This window comes from Falco rusticolus, chromosome 7 (genome assembly GCF_015220075.1).
Source record: "Falco rusticolus isolate bFalRus1 chromosome 7, bFalRus1.pri, whole genome shotgun sequence".
NCBI lineage: Eukaryota > Metazoa > Chordata > Aves > Falconiformes > Falconidae > Falco > Falco rusticolus.
The window spans coordinates 43631343-43657937 of record NC_051193.1 but is presented as its reverse complement, the minus strand read 5'-3'; the positions used below and the strand labels follow the sequence as shown (position 1 = coordinate 43657937).

The 26595-nt window shown below is 46.1% G+C and overlaps 1 protein-coding gene and 1 long non-coding RNA gene across 3 annotated transcripts in view; one reads left to right on the top strand and one right to left on the bottom strand.

Moving 5' to 3' along the window:
- The window catches only part of FOXN3 (forkhead box N3), a 211903-nt gene extending 190732 nt beyond the window's left edge, over positions 1-21171 (bottom strand). The window contains exon 1 of the mRNA XM_037394595.1: positions 21107-21171. The gene's annotated coding sequence lies outside the window, so the exon portion shown is untranslated. The remainder of the gene's footprint in view (positions 1-21106) is intronic.
- LOC119151118 lies at positions 19949-25819 on the top strand. 2 transcript variants are annotated; one of them, XR_005105313.1, is made up of 4 exons: positions 19949-20441; positions 22744-22945; positions 23186-23397; positions 23998-25819. It is a non-coding gene; the product is annotated as an uncharacterized LOC119151118 (long non-coding RNA). The 2 variants fall into 2 exon arrangements; XR_005105312.1 differs by having other exon boundaries at positions 19951-20441; positions 23186-25819.
- Positions 25820-26595: the final 776 nt, after the last annotated feature.

The following is a 26595-nucleotide window of genomic DNA, read 5'->3' as shown; positions in this document are numbered from 1 at the left end:
AAATATATTTTCTACTCTGTTTTGCAGTGTAATGTACAGAATGGTTGATTTTTTTTCTCTGTCTTATTGTGACCTTCTGGTATTGGGCAGGCTGCACTGGAGAGCTCTTCCCCACACAACAGTCCTTTCCTGCATTCTAGAAACTTATTTCCAGTTTCTTACTCAATAATGACTCACTCTGGATTCCCTTGTGGACTTCACAGATCTTTAGATAAGACACTGAAGCAGGAACTGTGATTACAGAAAGGTTTCTCTTGGATGGTGAAAGCTGTAGGTCCAATGACCTTTCAGTTATGTTGCCCCAGTTATAGCCCTCCAAGTAACATTTTCAAAAGCTGTTAAAAGGCAAGGTCTGTTTTCCATTCCAACTCAAGTATTTAAGATCTTATAGCTCATTGAAAGCCACTGAAACTCAGTCATTCGTGCCATTTCTAACAGACCTGTATCATTATTATTATTTCTATGTGGGCAGCTAAAAGTTTGCATATGCAAGGCAGGTCAGATACCTGCAAAAAACTGTGTCACAGAAAACAAAAAAAATCCTCAGCAATTACATCAAGACCAAAAAAAGGTATAACCACTGATCACTTAAATAAGGAGACAACAGAACATTCTCCCCATTTAGATAAAAAACTTTACCCCTCCCAGTAACTTCAATGTAAATTCAATTTAGAACAGCTCTGAGATGATCTAAAAATGAATTTGTGAACAGAATAATTGATAAGACGCTTGGGTCCTTATTTCTGTGTGCTCACATAATGGCAATTAAAGCTAAGCACCTTTGAACAGCCTCTAAACAAGCACATGCAAATCTGGGAGAACCTCTGAGTGGGGATTATGCATTAACCTAATGTTCATAATCATACTCAGAAAGTTTGCTCTTTCAGAGCTTGAAACAGAAATGTTAATATTCTCAGGCAAATAAAAAACCTTAAGCTATTGCAAAAGGCAACTTTTGAATCAAGTATATAATAGGTAATAAAACTTCAAAGGATTCATTGCACACTGCAATTAAAATGCCCAACACTGATTCTTGAATAGCCTTCTCATTTCTAAGGAAACTTCTTTTTCCTCTAAGTAAATAGCTAAACTCGCGTGAGCATCAGATTATTATTTATTTTAGGAATAGACATACACTTTCAGCCATGTTGCAGTGAAAAGAGCACAGCATCATAGACAAAAGTGCCAACCAAAGCCAGTTCCACCTCATCTAATCTTGTTCAGGGGTTCACAGTATCAATCATCTTCTTAGAAATCTTCAAGTATGAACAGTTAACGCAAAACAATGACTAGCTGTACACAAGAGAGTAACAAGACCACCACAGGGAAAAAAACAACCCCCTCCCCAATTTCCAGGCAATTAACTGGAAATCTTCCGTATTATGGAAGAGGAGAGCATGACTGTCCACAGCACGATGATCGATATGAGCCACAGATAAGAACACACTCCAACAACTTCTGCTCAGCTTCCCTAGGATAGGCCGGGGGAGGCAGGGGGGGTGGGAAAGGAACATCCCTATGGAAAGTGAAACTTGTAGCTACAATGAATTGCCAAACAAAAACCCAGCAGCGGGGAACTCACTGTTAGGTTTGACAAAACACCTAGAACTCTCATTACCAGAGCTGCTGATTACACAGTTCCCAGCAGTGTAACCGAAGTCAGTGCACCGCCATGAACCCAGCCAGGTGAAATCACCTTGTTTGATTGTGTGGTGAAAATCTATTAAATTGATTACTGCTTAAGAAAAAGTCTTTAATTAGGGATCACTTAACATGGACAGTGAGCTTAGGGAGCTCAAGGACAACTTTAATGAGCAGGTGGTGTTTGTCTTAAGCCCCGTGAACAATCAAGATATGAGCAGGAACATCCAGACCAGGGATCCTCAAACTTTTTAACCAGGGGGCCAGCGCGCGGATGAAGTGGCAGGCAGTCATCTGCGGCTGCTTGGTTCCCCGCCCAGCCCCCGGCGGGTGGGGTGGGGGGGTTCTGTAAATACCGGGGGCCAGATTGAGGACCCTGGGGGGCCGTATCCAGCCCGCGGGCCGTAGTTTGAGGACCCCTGATCCAGACAATAAATATTGCATGCAGCTATGTCATGACGGTAACTCCACCATGCTAAGGCATCTGGCCAACATCCCTGGCATGCGTGAACCTTACGAATTATGAGATAGTGCACACCTGCACTTAGCCTAAACTTAAAAGTTTGCATACCGTAGGTATGTAAACTATTTTTGGTTTTCACTGAGTATAAAGGCGGGCAAGCTCCAGGACTGGGCCAGAAGACTCACCTATGGGTGGACACACCGTGTAGGAATTTTCCCAGTTACTGAGAGACTCCTGGTGCTGGCTGCAATGGGGCTTCCCAGCTGAAGCATGGGCCTGGATGAAGTTAAGGTGGTAATTGATAATGTATCCTTTTCTTAGTTTCTGTAATGATTTGCAGTAATGACTGAATGCTTCATGCCTGTTGCTCTTTTATCATATTGTGCATAATAACTAGTACTGTTTCTTTTTATCATATTGCATACTATTTTCTGTTATTACAATGTAATATAAGAAACTTCATTTATTCTTATATTTGATTTGGAACTCATTTTTGCCTGGTATCCAGTCAATCAGCAAAACAGACTGCAGGCCACAAGTCGCAGTAGCAGAGGACAGATCCTTGGGATGGAAATCCTCTGATTGCCTTACCCTAACAGTGGGAACAACTGTGGCATGAGGGCAGGTCTTGAGCACCAAGGTGGTTTTGTATCAGCCTGCAAAAACCCTGAGACGGATGTTCCTTTAAACAATACACAAAGAAATCATAGTAGAGCAGATGAATGAACAGAAATTTTGTAATGAAATTAAACCACATAAAATGGAAACTGCATGGTATTTACGGCAGGAAGTCACCTACATCAGCCTAAAGGACTTAAGTGGTCCTAGTAAGTGATGAACTAGCTTTAAGTCTTAGACCCAAACAACACAATTTAGGCACCCCTTATTTCTATTTGCACTTAATAAACTCTCAGTTATCATAGTATCCATTTATCCTCACACAAGTTCAGCTTCAGCCTTGCAGCCTGCCCAAAAATATAACAAAATCAAGATGCTCTTGTTTTTTAAAGACCAAAATCTGTGACTCTTTCCTTTTCTTCATTAGCAGAAGAATTCATGCATGGGACATAGGATGAACAGGACATCAGGAGCATTCAGGAGGACAAAAATTAAAGAACTAAGTTTCTGTGGCCTGTCAAAATCTCTTTCAGAGTTTCTAACAGAGGTGATGAGGTCATCCTGCTACAGATGATCTCAGGATCCCAAAAAGTCATTGAGATCCTTCATTCACTTTTCATTTCATCAAAAGAAACATCTTTTCTGCAGATGGCCTGAATAGAGGTTGAAGTTGCTACTCTATCTCCTCGAATTTTGTTTTTCAGCTAGGACAAAATCCCACAAACAAAACCTGAAAGCAAAGCCTCCAATGGTCAGGCACAGGAGCCCCAACAGTTCCCAGATGTTCTCCATTCTGTTTCTGCTAAGGACAGTGACAGTTTGCAAGTGATCTCAGCCACTTCCCTGAAAACACAGATTTTCAATGGATTTGTGGTCCAGCTTTACCTACTCACTTCTGGAAATCCCTGCTTTGCCCCAGATCTGAAGCAGCACCAGCTGCAAAGCCAGAGCGTGCTGTGTGCCTCCCCAGTGTGGACCTGCCTCCAGCTGTAGGCTGCTTCCTGAGAGAAGGGTAAGCCTTGCAGTGACAACACTTCACAGATACCCAGCACATCTGGGTTTTGCTCCAGGTATGCTACAGACTGCTAGGTGATATCCAGCTACCTGGAGCATCATGGTCCCCATCTGCTGAATAAGGGCAATTGCTTCATGGGACATAAGAAATCCTATAGACACCAGGATAAAAAGAAACTTCTTAATATTTTTCTTTTCCTATTAGTAATTATGCCAACATTCTTCTCATGAAAACAAAAAAAAATCTGAAGCCCCCATGTTGCAGCTTTGTTAAAGGACCACATTTAAAACTTGAGGAGTCTGCTAAGTTTAAAGACGCACAGCAAAAACATCAGGTGTAAACACAGAAAGCACATTATGTCAGTAGATATACTATGTCAACAGACACACACCAGCTGAGGAACTGTTATAAGCATATGTTTAAATCTCAGAAGAGAGAGACCTACACCAAAACAGAACAGGAGGAGAAGCTGTTCCCTCTCTGAAATGGCACTGTGTAGGAAGAAAATGCTTTTTGCTGTGTTAAAACATCTCCACATTCTTCTTTTCCTCATACTTTCAAAACAAGACTTCCACACAGAATGGTGCGAGCAGAACTTAATGTATTAAAACATAAACAGTTTTCACCTCCAGAGCAGCCGCAGATCAACATGCATATGGTGGCACTGAGCTTGCAAAATCCGCTCATACTCCCGACTATGGGTAGCAGCAATTTGCCAGAGAAAGGCTATTGAAGCCTTTTATAGCAATTCAAGCTACAAAAGGACACCCCTCTATACACAATCATCACAGCCTGGCATATCAAAGCACTCCGTAAGTCTTGGTGCTCGGCATCATTATTTTTTAGCAATTATTGTTCTGATGAGTAACCCTTGGGCAGCATCCAAGAATAAAGGGAATTTCTGCCATGGGATGCCTGGAGCATTTCTGCTCTGCAAAGTGAGGCAATAAAATCAGTGTGTGAACGTGCTGAACTAACGCAACCCATCTCCATCCCAATTGTGCCCAAAGGGGTCACAGGGTGAAAAACCAGACCAGCTAGTTGAGAGCTCTCTGGGAGCTGCCTCTCAGGTATCTCAGGCTACACGGTGCACTACGTAGAAGGCCTAAAAGCAGGCAGCCCCTATTACAGGTACCTGAGCAGCAACTGGCTTTCACTGAACCAGTCACCCAACCACAGGAAAAGGGGTTGGTTCTGAAAACACTTTTAGTGAATAAACAAATGCTAAGCCCTGGCTTTGGTGCAGCAACTGATGAAATTCAAGGGCATCTGTCCACATGGTTGCAAACACTACTAACAAGATTCTAACTTGGCACTAACTAGGAGCTAAAAAAATCCCACCATGGTCTACACTGACAATTAAACTGCTGTTTGGCCCTGGATTAATGAATGTAATACCTGACAAGAGTAACTGGAGATTAATGGCCTGTAACTGCTTGGCTACCTTGCAGTCTATAGGGTCAAGTACATTAATGTCAGCAGAGAAACAGTTTGTCTCAACCCTGTGCTAGTACTACAAGGACGCAATGAACTTGGAGATGAAGGCCAGGCTCTCGGAGTCATTTCTGTCACTAAGGTTTAGTGGTGGCAAATTCTCATGAGGAAGGGTCCCCATGCAGAGGGACTTTATCTCCCCTACAGCACATTGTGGAGGGACAATTCCGGCCAAAACACATTGCACGTGCCACCCTGCAGGACTGTGACTGAGGCAGAAGCTTCAGGGCAGGAAAGGCAGCAGACTAAGCGTGAGCAGGTCACTCTGTCTCCAACCAGGGCCAGGATGGAGGCAGACCAGGACTCAGACAACCGCAGGCAGCCCCGTGACCCCATCTGTTCTTTGCTTGGCACATCTTCGTACAGGAGAGAGACACAGGCCAAAATTTGCTCTTGGTCACTGCATTTAATTGCAAAAAATTCACTGCTCTACATTTGCAGAAATATGCTTATTGCTTTGCTTTCCAAATCTGGGGCGTTTCCAGGGGACTCGGGACCTGACCCCTGAGTAGCAGCCAGGCTCACTGGAGCACCTGCACTCACCTCAAAATTGATGAGCTCAGGCTACTACAGCTGAAACACTGCAACTTAAAGCAGTACTCCTCAAACCTGGATCCCTATACATATGCCCATACATAGTCCCGAGCTCTGCCTGAATTAAGCCTGATTATTCAGCCGCTTTATCTTGGGGGAAAAAGAAACAATAGATAATCCAGAGATTAAACTGGAACTACTCTTCCTGAGAAATCACCTTCTGGAATGCATAGTGAAGAAAAAAACCCACATATGTAACTTAATACAACTCCCAGAGGAAAAATGAATATTCCAGTTGACCTTAAGAGAGTCCAGTAAAAGTGCTGAGTAAACCTGTAAGCACATGATGTGAGCCTCCTTCGAACCCCTGCAGATGAACCTTTTCCCTATATCTTTCAGATAGCAGAAATTATGTTTGTGAGACCACTGTTTATACGCAACTTCTGGGTGGAGACAGGAGTTTATAAATATAAAAAATGTTTGTATTACCCTACACTACAACAATAGTTTGAATAGCATGAAATAATTTACAAAACCTCCCTCAACCCCTCTACTCCTCAGTTTCTCAAATGTAAGTTTGGAAGGAAGGGCCAGAAGAAGGGGAGAGGGAAGGTCAACCCTGTGGTGCCTTGCAGGGCTAGCACCGTAATACACACACCACAGACCACGAGTTGCTCTGATACAATGGGAGCAGGAGCTACAGCAACCAGGACATCTTTCCACACTCAGGACATGCTTGGGAAGTATGTTTTGGCCACAGAGGTCATACAGCTTTCAGAGATACTCAGCACTCGGAGAGGGGATGCTCAGCAGCCCACCAACCCCTCTCAAGCTCCAGGGCTTCCCACAGGGCCAGCAGCAGCCACAGCTCTCCTGCAGTGGCACAAGTCCCCACCAGCACCAGATTCTCCCCCCAGCAACTAGCTCCAGCAACATCCCTTAAAAGAGGACCCAGAAAGAGCTCCAGACATATGTGTCCTGAAGGTATCAGCCCCTAAAACATTGCTACAGAACACACTGGAGCAAATATATGGTAAAGTGCATCAAAGGAGAAAACAGGTGGTAAGACGTGCCAGCCTATAAATGCACCTTTTGACAATTTTTACTTTGCAGTCTCTTAAGCCAACAGTGCTTTTATGAAATATAGTCAAGAGAGCCAGCTTCAGTCTGCCTCTGAGAGCAGTGGACACCTCTGACCACAAATGGGTATGGGGAAAACAGGGGTTTCTGTTCCCAACATCGCCCCCTCTCCCTCATCCATGTCCTCACCCGATTTCACGTATCTCCCCATTGCAGCAAGCTCTTTGGGACAGAAACACTTCTACCTGTATGTCTGCAGGATGTGCACTGCAGCCAGCCTCTGAGTCTTGTAGTGCTTCAATATCATTAATGCTACAGCAAGGTCCACCATGGCCGTTCAACTCTCAAGTATAAAATCAGCTCTGTCTAGCCAGGGAAGAGGAAAAAAAGACCAAAACAAAACCCCGAGCACATTAGTCACTGTTAACTGTTCTTTCCAGAAGCATAATATTGAAAGGATTTTACATATTTCCTGGCATGGAGATTTCGTGGTGGCTTTTAAAAATGGATGATTAGTAAGATATAAATCCCCAGAACTAGAGATCAGCAAGAAATCCTTTCAAACACACATATATACACATTACAACTTGAGTATTTTACCTTTCCCCAAAAAAGCAATTGCTGCTGTCAAGTACACCCTTCTACTACAGCCACATGCTCTTTTTAAGAATAGCTAATCATACAGAGGTATTTAATCAGTTATTTTTTTTCTTTAATGACCTAATGTTTTGGTTTGCAACTGCTGCCAACTCACACTGGGTGGAAATTTAGTACTGTCAGCATCTAATTATTATTTTAACACAGATTTCTCTACCTTCCTACAGTGAAGAAATAGCTAGAAAAAAATGCAGCAATGAGGAGCTTTTTAAGCCATTAGACACCACCCCTGTTATTTAGCTGCATTGGAAATTACCATTTAATGACACACAGAAGCTTGTTCTGCCATGCCCTGTTAGGGCAGATGCTCCCCAGTTTGCACCTCTGCAGCCAACTGAAGGGACAGCAAACACCTTGCCCTGGAATCTTGCCAGGCTGTGACACAGCTCATTAAAACATGTGCCAAAGAACAGAAATGCAGAGCACTTGGTTTGTGTTGTATGCTGGGCCATAAACAAACCAGACAGGTTTTAAACTGACAAAAAGAACCAGTCTTCCTAATTTTTCCCCTCGCCCTCTGAAATAAACTCAATTCTGCAACCTATTAACAGGTTACAGGGAAAATACGTGTGTTGATCTGTTGCAGACTGCAAGATAGGTTTATTCGATTCACACAGTGGGGAAAAAAAAAAACCCAAAAACCAGGCTGTATGATTTCAGAAGAAATCCAGAACTGTGCTGCCCACAGTAAACTCCCAGCACCATGCAAGTGTTGTACTTCATGGTGTTCTGGAGCAAGGACAGGTGCATGGAGAGGGCTCTCCCCACACTCCTAGCAAGTCTGGTGACGGTCTGCTCCCTGCTTTCTCCAAAAAAGCAATATTTAGGCTTTAGGCTTCAGCCCTCACAAAAACCAATGGAGAAATGAGACTGCTGCAAAGCAACAGCATCTGTTAAATGGCACGAAGCAGGAAGGGCTGTGAGGACACACGTGGATAACTATCTTCCAGAGCGGATGGAGTAGTCAGCCACACACTTATTAAAACAAGTATTAGTCTGTGATAGCAATCTAAGATAACACTAAGAGGTCTGTCACCCAAAGAAAAAAAAAAAAAGAAAAAAAAAAGGGGGGGGGGCAAGAAAAAAGATGCTATTGCTGGACCTGTGTCCATAGAAACCACATTTAACCTTAACAGAGGATCCCACTACACAGGTGACTACTTACTTGAGAAACACAAGCACCCTATTTGATATGTGCAGACCTTTGCATGCAGTCACACTCATATTTAAAAGAGAAACATACATATATAAATGAAAACAGACAATAATTGAGATTAGGAACAGGAAGATGACAAATTTTATTTCTCTGACAGTAAGGTAGTGCTCTCTTGCCAGTTGGCAGGAATGAAGCATTGCTCTCCTCTACCTGAAAAAAAGAGGTCATGGATGTGGGGTTTAATATCCAGATGGTCACTATAAACAGAACCTACCTGTGACAAACAGAGAGGCAGCTATTTCATCTACTTAATATTAACTCTTCTCACAACGCACCTTACAAGTTGCATTCCTGGAGCAAAGGGCATGGTTTAAGAAGCCACATACAATTCCAGTTTTATGGTGTAAAAAAAGAGGGCAACAGCCTTGGTCACTGAGTGTATTTGAATGTCACTTTGTTAGGCTGTGCATTGCATTTGACAGAGCTAGCAAAGGAAATGAGAAGTGATAACTGATAGTGCTGTGATTAGATCAGCCACCTTGGGAAAGGTGCTGAAGCCGAGATATTTCACTAAAATAAGGAGAATCCTGGGAATAGATTTCTGGCAAGTGATCGCAAAGGAGATATGGCTAGAATTAGAAATGGATTTTGCAGGCAGATAAAACGTAATAGATAGAAGGCAGCTCAAAATGATATATAATGAGGGCCTACAGAGTGACTATAAAGTTTGTTCGCAGTTATTTAACATACAGAGATCCTAGAAAGACTTAACTTCAAAATACACTTGCTGTGTTATTAACTTTAATGTGCAGAAATAAAACAATGCTGCATTAAAGCTCTCTAGTCAAAAAAGGACGCTGCCTTCTCCCCAGCTATCCACCTCTGACTTCAGTTGAGTTGCATTACTTTATACCACAAAATAGAAGTGGAATAGAAATCACTTCTTGGGCTTCTGACTGACAAAGATACAAGAAAATGTATGTTTTGTTACTTTATCTTGAAGGAAGTTGCTTTAGTAATGAAGGATAACTACTGGCAGTGGTAAGTTACAGATTGTAATAAATTCATTACACGCATTTCTGTAACCTAACTATGTTTTTTCTTCTGCAGCTCACAGACAAAGCAGTTCTTTAGGCTGCTACTTAGGCATTTTAGGCAAAGAGGGTTAGCTTTACTGGATATTAAATAAGGCTTCAATCATCCTGCTGTCCACGTCTGTCTGTCCATCTCCTTCTTAACAAAGGTGGCCAATTAAATTTAAACATAAAGACAACTAGCTTCTTGTGGTTCTGTAAAGCACAGTGGCCAAGACAGAGATCTAATGAGTAGGCTAACTCATGCAAAGGCTGCTACCTGAGTTCATTAGACATCCGTTTATCACCACAAGAAAAAAGCATTGACACCCCATCTTCACTTGCTCTCGTAGTCACCAGACCAGTCTATGGGCTTACCGGTCTACAGGTCAGAAAAGGCCAATACACTGCACCTAGAGTGCTGAGTCTGGCCCTCTGCTCCTCACTTCACTGCCTGGTAAAGCACTGAATTTTGCGCATCTAAGTAATGTATTGCATGTTGGATAATAAGATATAGATTACACAGTTACAGCAATATAAATCTATGTTGAAGCATATCTGTGTATAAAAAAAGTCTTCTCATCTGTTGGCTCCAAAGAGCCATATGTGCATCACTTACACTGCCAGAGTGGGAATACTCGCATAGATCACCTTTGGTATCAATGGAGAACACACCTGAGAGAGTGAGGATGCTGGGGAAGAGTCAAATATTGACACTGTTTACCTTATCACTGGAATACAAGTTAATAATAACCATTATCACCATCACTGTATCAATGACAGCAACGGAGCACCAAATTCTGCATCCATAAAATCAGAGGCAGCCACCACTGTGCCCAACGGCAGCTCCCCACGCATACATGAAGGTGGAATTTAAACATCAACAACCTATATGATCAAATGCCAAGCTATTTGCTTGGGCAAAATCTTCATTGAAATCAGCTAAGACAATCGGAGTCGACAGATTTGGGCATGAAAAGGGACAAGCTTAAATTTTTGCAAGCTTTCAGGCCCTCATTGGCACCAGAAGGAACAACTGGCTAGATTCTCCAAAGTGCCATGTTGCTTGCTCTAACACTTGTAGAAGTCAAGGTGCTTCCTCACCTACAGATGCTGCACCTGGGCTGAAACTCCTGTCCCTTGAGTTCAGAAAGAAAAGTTTAATTCCCAGCACTAGTACCTTGAGAGTCTCCATCAAAACAAAACTCTGCTTTTGAAGTAAAACAAGCTTTTCCCAACCACCCATGAACTGAGTCCTGCTGCCTGACTTTGTCAGCATTGTTTTGAATGAGCAAGAGGTGGGACGTTTCTGTCTATATTAATTGATACTTACCTGGTTTCCTGCCCATTCATTCGTGTGCTGAAAGTGGTTTTAACAGTAAGAAATCTGCTGAATGTAAGCAGGCCATTAGCAGCTGCTCGAGAAATGCCCATAACACTGTGCATACCCTCCAAATTTCCCCAGTGTTCATATATTATTAGCAGGTGACAGGAACTTATATAAAGCATGCGAAATATGAAAGCAGGACAAATAATTATAATGGTGTAGAGACTTCTATATCACAGAAATTTTTGCTCCAAATCCCTTATTTAGGCTGTAGGATTTTGGAGTCAGAAAGCAAATCTTTTTTCCACACTATGTCTATGACAGAGCTGTGTCCTTTCAATCCCTGCTGCTCTGTGGCCCCATCTCTTACCCCCCCACACAATTAGCAGTAGCTAATAGCAGCAAGACTGAACACAAACTCAGAATGAAAATTACTATGAGGGAAAAAAAAAATCCTGCTCCAGATTTCAAAGCAATTCCTGAAATGCACACGTCACACCATGAACAAGCATCCTCATTTGAGCAGATAGCACTTTGCACAAAAAGCAAGAAGGAAGGAAGCCTGGCCTAAATAAACCAAGCGCAGCCCCCATGCAGAGTGGGCAGAGTCCACCATCTTGGGACATAACCCCCTCACAGAGAAAGGGCAAGTGGGCAAGACTGATACTATTCTTATCAGCATAGCAAAGGCCATTTTGTGCAGCCCCTTGACAAAAGATAACGCAGCTTTTCTGGTAAAAAAGCCTTTGCTACTAGCACAGCAAAATGATCCCCTCAATAAGGGGCTCAAGGCCTATGTACTTGTGCCTGCCCCTTCCCTCATCTGTTGCATCTCTTCAACACTTCTGTACAACTCTCCAACCTGACTATACAGGTGCAAACCACTAGGAAGCCTGATACTACAGCCAGCATCTTTAATCAGTGTGGGTGATTTCTGAGCATGCACAGCCTTGTTGCGAGCCCATAAGGAACGAAAGCAAGGCCACTGCCTAAGCTCACGCCAACCCTCAACATCCCAGGGGCTGTGTGGGACCAGCAGCAGGCAAGAGCCCCTTGGCTCTACAACTGCTGATAGCCATTGCCAGAGGGTAACTACTGCCTTCTGGTCACCTGAGTGACCTGTGGTGAAAGGCATCACATCCTATCACTGCGCCTCTGAGCCCTCCACACCCCTCCTTGCTTTCCCCAGGTGTCACCGCTCAACTATTTTCACTTCAAAATGCTCAGTTCTTTTCTCAAACTGCTGAGATGACAGCAACATGTGCTTTCGATATAACTAGGAAAGAAATAAATCATTCCACTTGAGAAGCCAAAATGTTTTCTGTTTCTAAAGACACTGACTTTCCAACCCAGGCTGGTGGCCTCTGAGGTGCTGGGCAGGGAGATCTCCAGAGTCATGAGCAGGAAACGGGAATACCCCTACCTATTAGAAATGGCACCCTGGCTTACAAAAAAAACCAAAGCCATTTTTAAAATACACTTTACTTTTCACTTTTGATACGTTTGTGGGGCTTTTAAAAATTTTTCTTGTCTTGGTACCATTAGCCAGTCTCATTTCCAGTCATTGCAGCAGGCCCCAGGGCCTGCAAACGGGTTCAGTTGCTCCAGTAATGAGACCTGCTTGTAAATAAGGGTGATCATCCTAACACACATGCCTAATTTCTATATTCTAGCTCATTTTTCCCTACATTTTACCTCATTTTTTCCAGTCCATGTTTTCTTCCTCCTTGCACAGAGTTACTCCATGGTGAAGTATGTCCAAAGCAAGACCTGCTCTGTCACAGCACAGACTGAAGCTGCGGTATTTTCCTCAGACCTTCTCCATCACGCCTCAGCCTTGCTCCCGCCAGACGCGGAGACCAGAGGGGAGCTCAGCTTGCTGCCCCTCCACACAAAGCCTAATAACCAGGGTACAGCAACCACAGCTACAGCGCTGCCGTATTTGATCAAAACCCTGTGACTTCCCGGCACCTGTTAGACTTTCCTGAGCAATAACCTGACTGCAGTGCCTCCCCTGACACTCCGGCTGCAGTGGGCACAGCACCGAGCTGGAGGTCCCCGGGGAAGCTGGGGCACCTGGCCCCTTCACCCCCGGCACGGCGAGGCGCACAGCTGGGCATGGGCGGCCACAGCAGCACCGTGGCCATTAGCGACGCTGCCACAACCACCCCCGGGACATTAAGGTCTGCTGCACCATGACAGGAGGGTGTTTTGCAGCAACAGAAGACAGGGGGGCGGGTAATCAGACACACCAGTTAAAGAGGTAGTTTATTTATAGCTCAGCTTTTCAAAGTTTACTAATTGTAGTAGGATTATTCACAGCTCGCGTCTCTAAATAAGTCAATGTCACTCCCTTTCTCTTCTTAACCCTAAATAATATTTGGTAAGCTTTTTCTATTCCTTGTTCCAGACTGAAGGACTTCTGTCCTGCCTTGGCTTCACGAGACACTGTCTTCCGGCCCACCTCATCCTCATCCAGCAACTGCTCTGTACCTCCACAGTCGTCTCCTCCAGCTCCTGCTGTGGCTCAGCCTCCTCCCCGGCCCCACTCCTCACCCTGTGTGTGATCTTATTCACCCACACACCAATCACTACCATGCCAATGAGAAACCTACCTTTTGTCACCAGCTCTCCTCTCCAGCCAAGCCCATCACTCAGCCTGCCTTGCTGACATCTCTTGGCTGGGCATCTCATCATCAAAGCAAACCCAGCACTAGCTGCAATGGACCTTATGATCTTTCTTCACTTGCCCAGCCTCTCTCACTTTTGAACAAACTCCCACCCTCCCTGTTGTTCAGGTCTATAGCCTCTTGAGTTCCCCCATCCTTCACATCTTAACTCTTCTTTCAATACCACCAGACAGACCATCAGCTGGTGTAAGTCAGTGTAATTCCACTAACTCCAATGGCGTTATATCAATTTACAAGAGATGAGTTTCTGTCCTGGTGCCTCTAAAAGCAAATATATTCTATTTGACAAGTAAAAACCTCCAGCCCGGTCCCTCAACATCTCCTGTATTTATTACTGTGATCTCTTGTCTTCTGGTCGCCCAACAGCCACACACATTCCTCCAGAAATTCTTACCTGGCCTTAAGTTTTCTGCCGCTCACAACCCAGAAATTTTCCTTCCACTCTCAAGCCTTTTGTACCTACCCACATTCCACTCCTCAGCCATGCTTGGCTTCTTATGTCTTCTGAATAGGCCTAAAGTAATTTGGTGTGCTAATAGCAGTTAATTAGCAGTAACAAATCATGCACTGATTCAGAAGTTTATTTTATGCTAAAAAAAAGGGAAGGAGAGTCCCCATGAAAGTTCAACACCCATTTCAGATTAGAACACAATTAAAAAACACCTGTTCAACACAATGCAGGCACTTACTTGCAAATTTATGTACTTAATCACCCAGATTACATGAAGTGTTACATGTTATTTGTGCCATCCTCATACCAAGCACCATGCTATCCCAGGTAAGGCACCTGAAAGTTTCATAACCATTTTAACACCAGTCTAAATCCCTGCTTAAACCAAACATGCCACAGTATAAAACGATGCAAATGATACCACAATAACACCCTGTGCCTTCATGCTCTCTAGACCACACAGTTAAGTTTTGTAATGGCGGGAGGCTTGGTGCTTAAGTGGCTCCAACCCACACATTGCTGCTATCTTTGTATAAATGTTTCCATTTTGTAAATTAATAATAATAATTTAAAAAAAAAAAAAACCAACAAACCCTCCAACCTTGCACATTTTTTTCAGTTTACTATCTATTGGAAAAAGAGAAAAACTCTGTCCAAAAAGCAGAATGGCACCTGCATCCTACATTTAGGGTTTTCCACACCTAGAGAAATGTTGAGAGTATGGGGGCAAGATCAGGCCCCTTAATGAGACTACTAAGCAGTTCACCATATGCACAATGCCAGAATGATAAAATGTTAATGAAGTGAAAGTATATTAGTGAATTATTAAAATTTCGCTTCTCTCTGCAAAGCACAGAGTGAGAAAAACTCAGTGAAGATAATGATAAAAATAGGATCAAAACATTTGCATCCCTTCTCCACCTCGAACAAAAAAGCTTTACAAAATCTGGTGTTAAAATTAACATATTAATTGGGTAGCTTCTACAAATGATCTACTGTAAAACCCAGATCAAAACACGTTGGAGTTGGGGGTAAAATGAGATTTAATCCAGTTAAATCTGGATGGGTCAGACCTTCAGCTTCCTCCCATCTCTAATAACCTCTTGTAACCCCTCTAATGCCTCTGCTCCTTTCCGCAGCAAGCCCAGCCAGCAATTAAATTGGCAATGAGAAAATCTTACTGAGGGGAGTAAAGCTGAGCATAACTCTGCAAGGATGGGTCAGGCTGGGGAGTTTGCATCCGCATGGTGTGCCAGAAGCCAACTTTATCCAGGGAAAAAGTTAGCCTCTCTACAAAGCCCAAGAGAAAAAACAAAAAGCAGCACTGTACTGGGGAGCCGCAGAGCTGCCAGGGGTTGGAGACAGGAGCCTGTGAGCCTGAGACAGAAGGCAGGGTCACAGGAGATGCGAGGCCACTGCTCGGGTGCAGGTCTCGCAAAGAACTACACTAAAAAGAGCAACAGCTTTGCCATACTGTATTAAAAAGCAAGTTTCAATAAAGCTGCCATCCTGTGGAATGCTTTCCAGAATCTAGCTTAGATTGCCTCATACGTAAGGCCCTGTCTCTTAGGAAGATTGGTGTATTTTCCTTGCAACAAAAATAAGCACGCCAAGACATCGTGAGTGGGCTGTATCTGCAAACAGGTGCCAGGTAAGGAGTTTGCAATTAGGCTCCCACCAGGGAACCTCGCGCTCAGCCTGAGCAAACAGAGCTCACATACAGGGACCCACCACAACCCAGCATGTGGGAGGTGGGTAAAGGAAGGCAGATTTGTGGGCCAAAACCATCCTGGTCCTTAAATAATACCTATCTTTATTTGGTTTTAACCTATATTCAGTGAAAGGTAAAAACATCCAGGGTTGGAAATTTCATCGTATCAACTAGCATTGATGTAAATTCCTGCTAATGTTGGAAAAAGCAACAGCGTTAAACAGCTAGGCAGATCTTTCCATCCAGTGGCACCTACCAACTCTGACCACAGGTCATAGCCTTGCTGGCTGGCTAGCCGTCCTGCAGCCAGCGCCGACACAGAGCAACACCACCGCCAGCAAAGACATTCTTAGACTACAGGCAGAGAAATACAAAGGAAAGCACAACAAAATACTGTCCAGCATAATAAGCACAAGTTTCGCCGCCAGCATACTTAGCCCAATCCAATTTTTGCAGACATTACAGAATAGATGAGCTTTATGGAGAGTTTTGAAAGAGCATAATGTGCCACTTCTGTTCCTCCCCGAGAGAGGTGGGGAAAAACTGACCCCCGGTGAGCAGACGTGCACCAGTGCCTGGGCTAACACAAGGCTGGTCCTACACAACTTTAACCACCTGAAAGTCATGTGTCCAGCCATGGCCCCTCTCACCAGCCACCTCCAGAGCAGAGCTATCCCACCACTTTGTGCCCATCCTCAAGGAGGACAACCAGGGTGCAGGGAGACTCACTCCTTCATGGGCTATGCAGGCAGGCAAGGTGCAAACTTTAGCTAGACAACCAGCTTCAGCCCAGATCAATTAAAAGTCCCAAGACCGCTAAACGGTTATAGTGCAGTTAAGGAGGGTTTGAGCTGCCCTGATGCTTGGCAGCTCAACTTCAAGCACCTTAAATGGAGTAGTATTTCCAAAGCTTAGAAGAGAGTAATTTCCCAAGTACTGTCTTGCCTTCCAGAGCTTCAGGGCAGTTTCCCAGAATCAGCTGATTGCTTCTAAAAAAAATACAGGGCCCTAACTTTTAGGTTTAAATGAAATTTTCTTGGAGTCTTTCCCCCGCCACCTCCCAGCCCTTCATTATTTTGTTACAGTTTTACTTGGGCTTGGCCATGAGACCAGGTAGCAAGCCAAACATGGTTTCATTAGAAACATTTCAAAATTGTGGCCAAAGTCATGCTGCACTCTGTTATGTCTGAAGTCATGAACTGGCAAACCAGCATCAGCCAGGATGGTCCCGTTCCAGCCCAGCTTAGGCTTCTGGACAGCCCTGGCAGCCTCTTCTGCCAGGAACATCTCCTAACACCAAGACAGCTCCTATGCCAAAAATCACTACTTAAAGCCACAGAGGATGCCAGGCAGCTTCTTACAAGTTTATGTAACTTTTCCACATTTACCTCTCAAAACCCTCTGTGACAGTTCAGGGTAACACCATAAATACTCTGTTGCAAGCCAACATTGGAGAAATAATGTTTATTTCCCTGAACCTCCCTGCTTACTAGAACACAAAGACCTGAATCCCAGCTCTTGCCTTTAGTCTGGACCTTCGTTCAAAGCTGTGTCTAATCGTACAACCTCCAACCTGGCATCCCCGCCATGCCAGGCTGGACAAGGACCAGTAAATGACTGGTATTTTCTGGAACCACTGCTTATATTCTCACCCCCAACCCCACAACCCAAATATATACACACTGCATTGGCGCATTAGCACAGGTGCACTCGGGAAAGGTAGACACATTTTCAAAGTTTTAATCCGTAAGCAATTGCTAATTAAAGGGCAATTAATTTGACTATAAGCTCTGCTCCTAATTTGCCTTGCAATTTTGTGCAGTCCATGTGAAATGCTACGTTTTGGCTTCCTACACTCATACAACTTCTCTGGATATTAAAAAATTAATTTCTGTTAAGTGATTTATGATCCACGATGAAAGGCAGTTCAGAAGTGTAAGGGCTGCTCCTATTAGTAAAGTAACTGGTGCATTTTTTGATCTTTCATTCGGGGGGGGGGGGAAGCCTATCTGAGTATCATTAAAGAGGCTCAAAAAGTATAAATTGCAAACTGGACACTTTTGAAAATGTGGCCCAGGGAGGTTGGTGGGGTGGGTTTTTATCACGGCAAAAAACGGCAAGGCAACACAAGCATTTAACTTCTTGCATTTCCCTCAGGAATCACTGACATCATAAAACTTTCACAAACTAAAACCATTAGAGATAAATAGAGTAGCACAAACACAGAGGACAGTGAAGGGTAAATCTAGAAAGTACCTAATCCAGCTCATTTCCTTCACTGTGTAAAAACAAGTAACTGACACACTTCCTGCCGGCAAACCTTCCTGCAGATAAGGCTGCTCCCGACAACAGGAAATTCGCTTCTAGAAGCAAGCACACTTTCGCTACCAAGCCAAACTTTCTCCATTTGAACTCCACAACAATTAAAAGCAGCACCTGGCTAATCAGACACGAGCGGGATTAAAGACGCAGCTACCCAGCTCCCTATGCCCTTCCCCAACACAAGGTGGGGGGTCCCAGCTCCTGCACCCCCAGCTCCATGGGACTCCTCGAGAAGAAGCGGGCGCTGCTCTCTCCAGCTCTACCATCCCTTTAGGCTGCTCTGCCCGCAACCAAATTTTTAAGCCAGGCCTTGGGTTTTTTGGACAGCAAGATGCAAGGGTGTGGGTAGAGAGGATGCCAAGCACCTCTGCCTCAGCGCCCTGCAGAATTTACCTCATGATCCATAAGACCTGCTCACCATTCTCTGGTTTTCTTAAGAAATAATAATGCAAGAAGTGAAATGCAAGCAAAGGGGCAAGAGAGGTCAAACTGGTCATTAAAGGTTTCAAAGTGATGATTTATACAGTGGATAAAGCACTCAAGTGCTTTTTCTCAGCTTGGTCACTGCAAAATGAAGATTAAAGGGAGCAACAAAATGAAATGTTTCAGAGAAAATGCAGTGAATGCTCAAAGACATCTCTCCATCACAAACTAAAATCAACAGCTGCTGCCCAAGAACATAAGTAAAAGCATTAAAACCTTCATTGTGAGTTTGCTGTGAAATACTTCTCTCCTGCTCCAAAAGCAAAATAGCGCTCTCCCTTCACACACAATAAACTTTCAATAGTCCAGCAAAGTAAAACTTCAATTTACCACAATAACAGTCTGATTTTCTCATGCTGCATTCATCAGTAATGAAATATATTTTACTCTTGTATCTCTGCTTTTGTCCTTAAGTAGCATGCTATAACTGAATGGTTATTTTCTTTATTATTATTAAAAGCAATTGCACAGGGCTTCCCATAGCCATTTGCCACCTTTTTTTTTTTCCCCAGGTGAGGCAGAGTTGTGAAACACCCTTAATATTCAAGTCCCAATCATTACATTTTAATATACCTTTGTAATGCAGAGGAACAGAGGGAGATGTAACCAATTCCAGCTTTCTTTCCCAGTCCACAGGTTCCCACAAGGTGGCCTGGTCATTTGATTAAATGAAAAAGTCATCCCTGGCTACTTTTGGGAATTAATCCCCGTGGTCCTCCCACTGCAGGCCCGGCTGGGGCAGGACAGCCACCACAGGGAGGGCAGCCGGTGGGTACGGGGCAGGGGGTCTGCACCCCCCAGGCTCCTCCTTGGGTGGAAAGTGCGGGATAGGGATAATGTCCAGAGAGGGAAGAGGGGAGGCGGCGGCGCGGGGTTTTATTGTAAAATGACCTTGATTTGACAGGCACGTTCTCGAGTTTCAACAGATGCTGTGGGAAAGGCAACTGCAGGCAAGGCGGTCTGCAGGCATTTCTGATGATATGCAGACTTTTTTTCTTTTGCCCTTTTTTTTTTTTTCTCTTAAATACACGGGGGGGGGGGGTAGTCTTCTCAGTTTCCATGACAACAGTGTCTCCACTTGTCTGTTATTAGATACCATCCGCTTCCTGTGTCTAAATTTTTAAACCAATCAGAAAAGTGTTTATAGATTGCACAGCTCCTGGGACAGTCCCTCTCCTCCACGGGGGCCACTTTGCTGACGGTAACGCTGGGGCGGCCGGGGCTGCAGGGCCCGGTCCTCGGGGCTGCAGCGGCCGCCGTGCCAGTGGCCGGCCGAGGGGCGGGCTGCGCCGCGGGAGCCGGGGCCCCGCCGCCCGACCTACCGCGCCCGCCACAGCCGTTACTGCCTTGGGGTTCTCAAGCCCACACAAACCCACCGCCATTGTTCGCTCATGGCGGTTCCTGGTTCACCCCGCGGAACAGCAGGAGCCCTCCCCACGCGAGAACCGCCCGCCTCGGCGGCGCCGTTATCCCACCGGGGTAACGGGCCGCTCTGACGCAAACGGCTCGCGGCGCAGCGGCGCCTCGCTGCAATTAAAGTTTCGGTAAACTGGGTTGGCGAGCCGCCGCGCGGTACCGCGCACGCCGGCCGTGTCCACAGGCACCTCTTGGAGGATGTCGGTAACCGCTGGCCGCGGCATAGCCGGCGGGTCACCGAGGAAACCCTCCTCCCGAGTGCAGGGACACACGCACGCAGTGTGAGGAAATTAATTCACAGTAAGTCCAGGTAAGTTCAGCGCCAGCTTAAGGGCAGGCAAAGGGCAGCCGGTGCGAGCGCAGGGAAACCCCTTCGCTGGCGGCCCCGGCCGGCCCCCGCCGAGGATGCCCTTCAGGCGTGTGGGCAAACACGGACGGAGCCCGTTAAGTACCGAGCGACTCCCTGCCGGGCGCGGATCCAGCAGCCGGCGGCACGCCGGAACAAAAGGGAAGCGGCGGGGTGGCTGCCCGCCGCCGGCTGCGCCGCTGCCCCGCCAGCGCCCGCCGGGGCCCGGCTGGGGCCGCCGCCGCGTCGCTCCCGCCCAGCCCGCCCGCCGCGGCCACGTCCGGGCGCCCGCGCCGAGCCGGGGCCGGCGCTGCCGGGGCACAGCCCGCCCGGGATGCGGCCCGGCGGCCGCCCCGCAGCCGTCCCCCGCTCGCCCCGGGGCGCCCTTCCCGCCGCCCGCCGCCCTCCGCGTCGCCGGCGGCGGGACGGGTGCGGGCAGCGCGGGGCAGCCCCGACGAACTCCCCGCCGCGGCCTCCGGGCGGCGGCCGCCAGCCCCAAAAGTTTGGCCGTGGCTCCCCGCCCCGGGAGAGACGGGGCGCGGCGGCTGCCGCGGGGACCGGCCGGCTGGCACCCACTCGCCCGCACGCGCTCCCAATGACACCGCGAAACGCTTCGCTGCGGCCGTTACCTCGTCGCCGCGGCCCGTGGCTCCCGCCGCCGCCGCGGGGGTAAGCTGCTCCCCGCGGCCGGCCCCGCTCCGCGCCCCGCGGCGGCAGGCAGCCGCAGCCCGCGCCGCCGCCTGCCGGCCCCCCCCCAGCCCCGGCGGCGGCGGCGGCGCGCCCCGCCGGGCCCTAGCGCCGCCCGCCCGCCCCGCCCTGCCCCGCCCCGCCGGGCCGCCCGCCGGAGCTGGCGGCGGGTGCCCGGGCCGGGCCTCCCCGAAGGAAACTTCGGGAGAGGGGTCAGCGTGGGAGCGGGCGGGCGGCGGGGCGGGCCGGGAGCGCCGCTCCCCGCGGGTGCGTGGGGACGCGGCCGCCCGAGGGCGGGAGGCGGCGGATGGCCGGCCCCGCGCTGCCTTCGCCTTTCCCCGCAGGGCGAAGCCCCCGGGGGGCCGCTGTCCCGCGTGTGCCCGCCCTGTCCCCCTGGCACACCGCCGTAGCCCCGCGCCACCACTCTCTGAGCGACCTCCGTGCCCTGGAGCCGGACTTCTGCTGTCTGGAGACGGAGACACGCCGAACTAAAGCTGTCAGTTATTTTCCTTATCATTTTACCGGCTGGGAGCTCCGGCCGGGGCCTGGCACCTCACCATCGTGTGTGCTTTACAGCTGAAAACAGAGACAATCCCCTGCGCCAGGAGAGCTCCTGCCCCTTCCTCCTCGCTCTTCTACCCCTCCGCAGCTCCCATCCCAGCTTGCTCCGGCTGCCTCCTGCCTGGCTCCCATGGAGCAGGGAGAGGGAGCTTTGGACCGAACTGGGGCCCGTCAGGGGCTGGGAAGGAGCTGGTGCCGTCAGCGCTGCCACGTGCCCGGGGAACTATCAAGCCTGTAAAGGCCATGTAATTATTCACTGTAAATTTACCTTTCTCAAAACAGCCCCACAGAGTGATAACTCAAGGTACGTGCGAATGCTGCAGCGATTATAGGAAAAGCCTAGCTTTATCCCTTTCAATTTATTGTGCCGTAATGTGGGAATGACTGGTTTGGGACGCAATGGGATTTATTTTTCCCTGAAGGATACATCCTTTCCTTGACACTGAGTCTGGACAGAGGGCAGGACGAGAGCTGTGTCCTGCCAACACTTTTTCCTGCCTACCCAAATTCCGCTACTCAATTATATGGGGCTCCCAGCCCCAACACGCTTTGGTGTGGGAATGTCACAAAGAAACCCAGATTCTGCACCAGCATGACCTTCGGAGGTCAACAATACACAAAAACTAGCAACTCTGAATTTTGATGATACAATTTGAAACAAAAAAGGAATGTTCTTCTGTATCTGTATGGAATACAGCTTTATTGGTAGAAGGGAATGGAAACATCATTTCTCTGCCCTTTTTTCTTGCTGTCTCAGGATGGATTTTGATTAAGCCTGCGTAGGTTGAAGTAGCAGTGCATTTCTTTCATTCGTAAAAATTGCTGGCATGAAATGTCTCCCCGCTCCCACCTTGGTCCTAGCTGTATCCCTGTGCACTGCTCGTCTGTGCAGATGGCCATAACCTCCTGTTGATTCCCTGATGCTAGCATCTTCAGTGGGTGGATGGGCTCAGTGTATTCCAAAGTGTGTATAAAGCCCTGGGGTTTCCTGAACAAAGTTACACTTTTCCTTTTATAGGTGGTTTTGGTGACATGGAGACGGAGGCTTTGCCATCCCACAGGATTCCTGCTTAAGACATGCAAGTCCCTCATTCTGTTTGGTTGGAAGATTTCTACTGACTGCTCTGCAACATCCATAAGACTGCAGCAGGAGAGATCAGCCCTGCTCACTGAATGCCTAATGGTGCCCTTACAACAAAGCACTGACAAGAAATTGCAAGGTATGGAATAAACTTAATCCCAGGATCCTTTTCCAGGCTTGTTTTCCTTGTTCAGATGGGTAGCCATTGGTGTGGTAGCCACTGGAGCTGCTCTTGAAGTAGAAAAATCTAATTTAATTTTAGTGAAAACACTTCACGAGTAGCTGAGCATTTGGGCTCAGCTGACGATGCAGCTAGAGCTGGGGACCCTGGGCACCATGTTAATAACAAGATATCTATTAACTGTTTTTAAAATTACAGATATCTGTTTGCAACATCACCACATAAGGAAATCCCACAGATGCCAACAGGAGTCTCCATGAAAGGCAAAATCCTGGCCCCATTGAAGGAATCCCCAAATCACGTAATCATCATAGACACTATGGGTGCTGATTACTTTTTGCAGGGCTCCTCCACATCAACGTTACAAAGAAGTCATTTTTCCCTGTGCTTGCCCATTAACTCTAAGCCAGGTAATTTTCCTAATGAAATCGGTAATACCATTTCTTTGTCCTTTGATCAGGTTGTCTGAATTAATTTGTGCCTGTATCTGTGCTAACCACAACAGTTTTAAACCTCAGCCTAAGTTCCTGCAAAATTTAGCCACAAATACATGCATTTCCCTTCTGTTGTTTGCTCCCAGTGATGCAAGCTTCATTATTCTTTCCTTTCTTCCTCCTTCCTCCCACTCATGTATTTGAGGCTTTCTTACATGCTTTGTAGCTCTGCTTCTCACCTCCTCCTCATTTAGATCCTTCCTAAAGAAAAGAGTGTCTTAGAAGACCCACGTTTGCAAAGGAAAAATATTAATAGTGGAGACTTTCTCAGAGGTGCAGTTTTCCTATGTCTTCAAGTGCATCTTGTCTCCCTGTATCAATCTTAGCAATGTTAACTCTCCCATGTAGAGGACTGCTTTGTTATCTGTATCTGTCGGATAAAATATAAAATTCTTGCCTCTCTCCAAATGGGGAAAAAATTTACGATCTACACTGTAGAATGTTTTCTCATGTCCATGTCAGTCCATTTTCTCTAATTTTCCTTGAAGTTTTTCATTAAGCCTTGTTTTCTTGGAGAGCCTGTAAATCCAGGCTTTCCAGCTGGCAGCGCCTGGATGATTTCTAGCCTTTCGCCCGAATTTACAGCCCCGAGAGCAGCCCCAAGGCACAGGTGACTCCCCTCCTATCTCAAGAAGAAATGCCCCTGCCGCCTCTTCTCTGCTGCCAGCACAGCACCGTGCTTCCTCCAGGGACAGACAGATGAGAGGCACTTTGCCACAGGGATCCCTCTTGGGAACAAATCCAGTCCCGCGGGGGATGCAGCTCAAAAGGAGTTTGGCTGCATCTACAAAGTAGCTGTAGGTCCTGCTATAAACCTCCTCATATCTCTTCAAGGACTTGCTGTAGCACCATGTGATTATTTACCAAGGATCAGAGTTAGGAGGCGTTGCAGGAGATGTGCACAGTGCTTCCATGCGTGCCCTGCGCCACAACTCCATTGTGTTGTGTTGTTACCATTCAATTTTTTGCTTCCAAATTTGTTTATCATGACTGAGATGGCTGGGGGGCTCCCAGGCCAGGTATTGTGATTAATGGGGGCAACATGAAAGTGAACATAACTGTGGTTGGAAATTGGTCACCATACAACTGCTCATTGTTTCCAAAACGTCATTCTATAGATGTACTCTTTACCCTTCTAATTTCTTGAACTTGTTTGGTCTCCTCATTTGAACACAAAGATGAAAATGCCAATGCTTTAAGCCAGATCACCCATTTTCAAAGGCAGAAAGATGTCAGTGACTTTTTTTCCACTTACCCATTTGCCATTTGTATCTCACAGTGCAAAACCAGAAGGCAAATAAAAAAATATTCATCTAAATTTTCAGATATTCCTAATATACCTAGTGCCTCAGTTTTTTGCATGCCTGACTTGAGTTATACTTAAGATTTTCATAGGACAAGTATTCATGCAGTTCCAGGTCAATTTACTGTTGCCTCTCAGATGTACAGGGCATATGGCCCAGACTCTGCACCGAAACACTCCTGTTTCTGGTGCTGCCTGCCCGAGCACTCTACCACGTAAGGCTGAGCCCTGGACAAAGTAGTGAAACACAGGGGCATTACAGTAATGACATTCCCTCTTCCGTGCTCATGAATCAAGTCCCACTCGCATTCCCCATGGACAGCCAGGCAGACCTTTTATGGTCACATAGGGGTACTTAATTATGCACATATATGTGTTCTTCTACTACTTTAATAACAGCGTAAGAGTCACTTGAGCAATAGATTTGATTTTATGAACCAAAAGGATAAAACTCAGGTTCTCTGGTGGACAATGAAAGTGGATTTTTTCCACTCTTCCTTATTTTATTTTTGTTAATATCACCCTTAAACTTTGAATTATCCTGCAAGCATTAGGGCTCATTAACTTTGTTTCAGCTTGTACTTTGTGTTAATGGGACATTTTTTTTGTAACAAATATGAATCACTTGAATGCTAAGGCTTAAATGTTTAATACAAGTCATTAGTAGAATTACGTGTGAGGACTTATAAGAAAGATGATGGTGTTGTTATGGTTACTGCTGTATCTCTGGCTGTCAGTGGTCTTTCTAACTTACCCTCTGCTTATGTCGGGCCTTGAGCTTTTAGCCTTCCATGGATGGGATAATCTGATTCTCACATACTTACAGCAAGCTCTGGCCTGCATACCCCATACTTTCTCCAGGCTCATGTGAGAACAGAGACCTTCAGCCTTCCTGTGTGACCCAAACAATGTTTTCAAAACAGAAGAGCCATTTAACCTTTGAAATAAAGCATGTTGGTTAAAAACTGTTTCACATTCACTTTATCTTGTAGTCTTGCCAATGTCTACTAAAGTAAACATCTACAGATCTGAGCACTTTCGACCCCTTTTGGAGTCTTACTCTCAAAAACCTCTGTTTAAATGGTCCTCTGTATATTCTCTGGGGTCTTTCATGTCTTGCTTTCCAGGAGCCCACATTCCTCCCAGGGAAACCTCTCCAGCAAGCCTAGCAGGGCCCCAGCCAAAACAGTGAAGAGTGCTTGCTTTGTTTCCCAAGTGTTTCCTCAAAAATGTATGCCTGAATCCATCTTCTCTCTCCTGGGTACACATCTTGACAATCCAGCTATTGAAGTAGCTCAATGTATGCACACAGTAAACATGTCAACACATCACATTCATAAATTATTACAGGCAATGCCAAATCTGCCACAAAGATTTTTTGACTTGAAGATGCAGAAGAGGATCTTCAATGGCAGAAGTGCTGAAAGACTGAAAGCAAAAAATAAGAAGGTTATCTGTTAACCTCATACAACTAAGATCCAAGATAGCATATGCTTTATGGACAGTGGAAAAAAGACTGATGACTATTCAGAGGCAGAGTTTAGAATAATATAAAACCACCAGAAAACATTGACGAAGCTGTTCTGGTACTGCCAAACTTAGTCCTACCTGCCTATGTGAGGGTATTCTTGGGAAGCATTGTAGTTTGTGATGTTTTGTAAAACTAGTTTTCCTTTTCTTCTCAATTCTTTGATCAATCATCTCGGAATTTACAGAGTAAAGTTAAAGGTGTTACTTTAGTTGCAACCACTAAGATTTAGTTTTTCTAGCTATTCTAGGTCTAGCATGAGCCAAAGGGATGCTCACTCTGC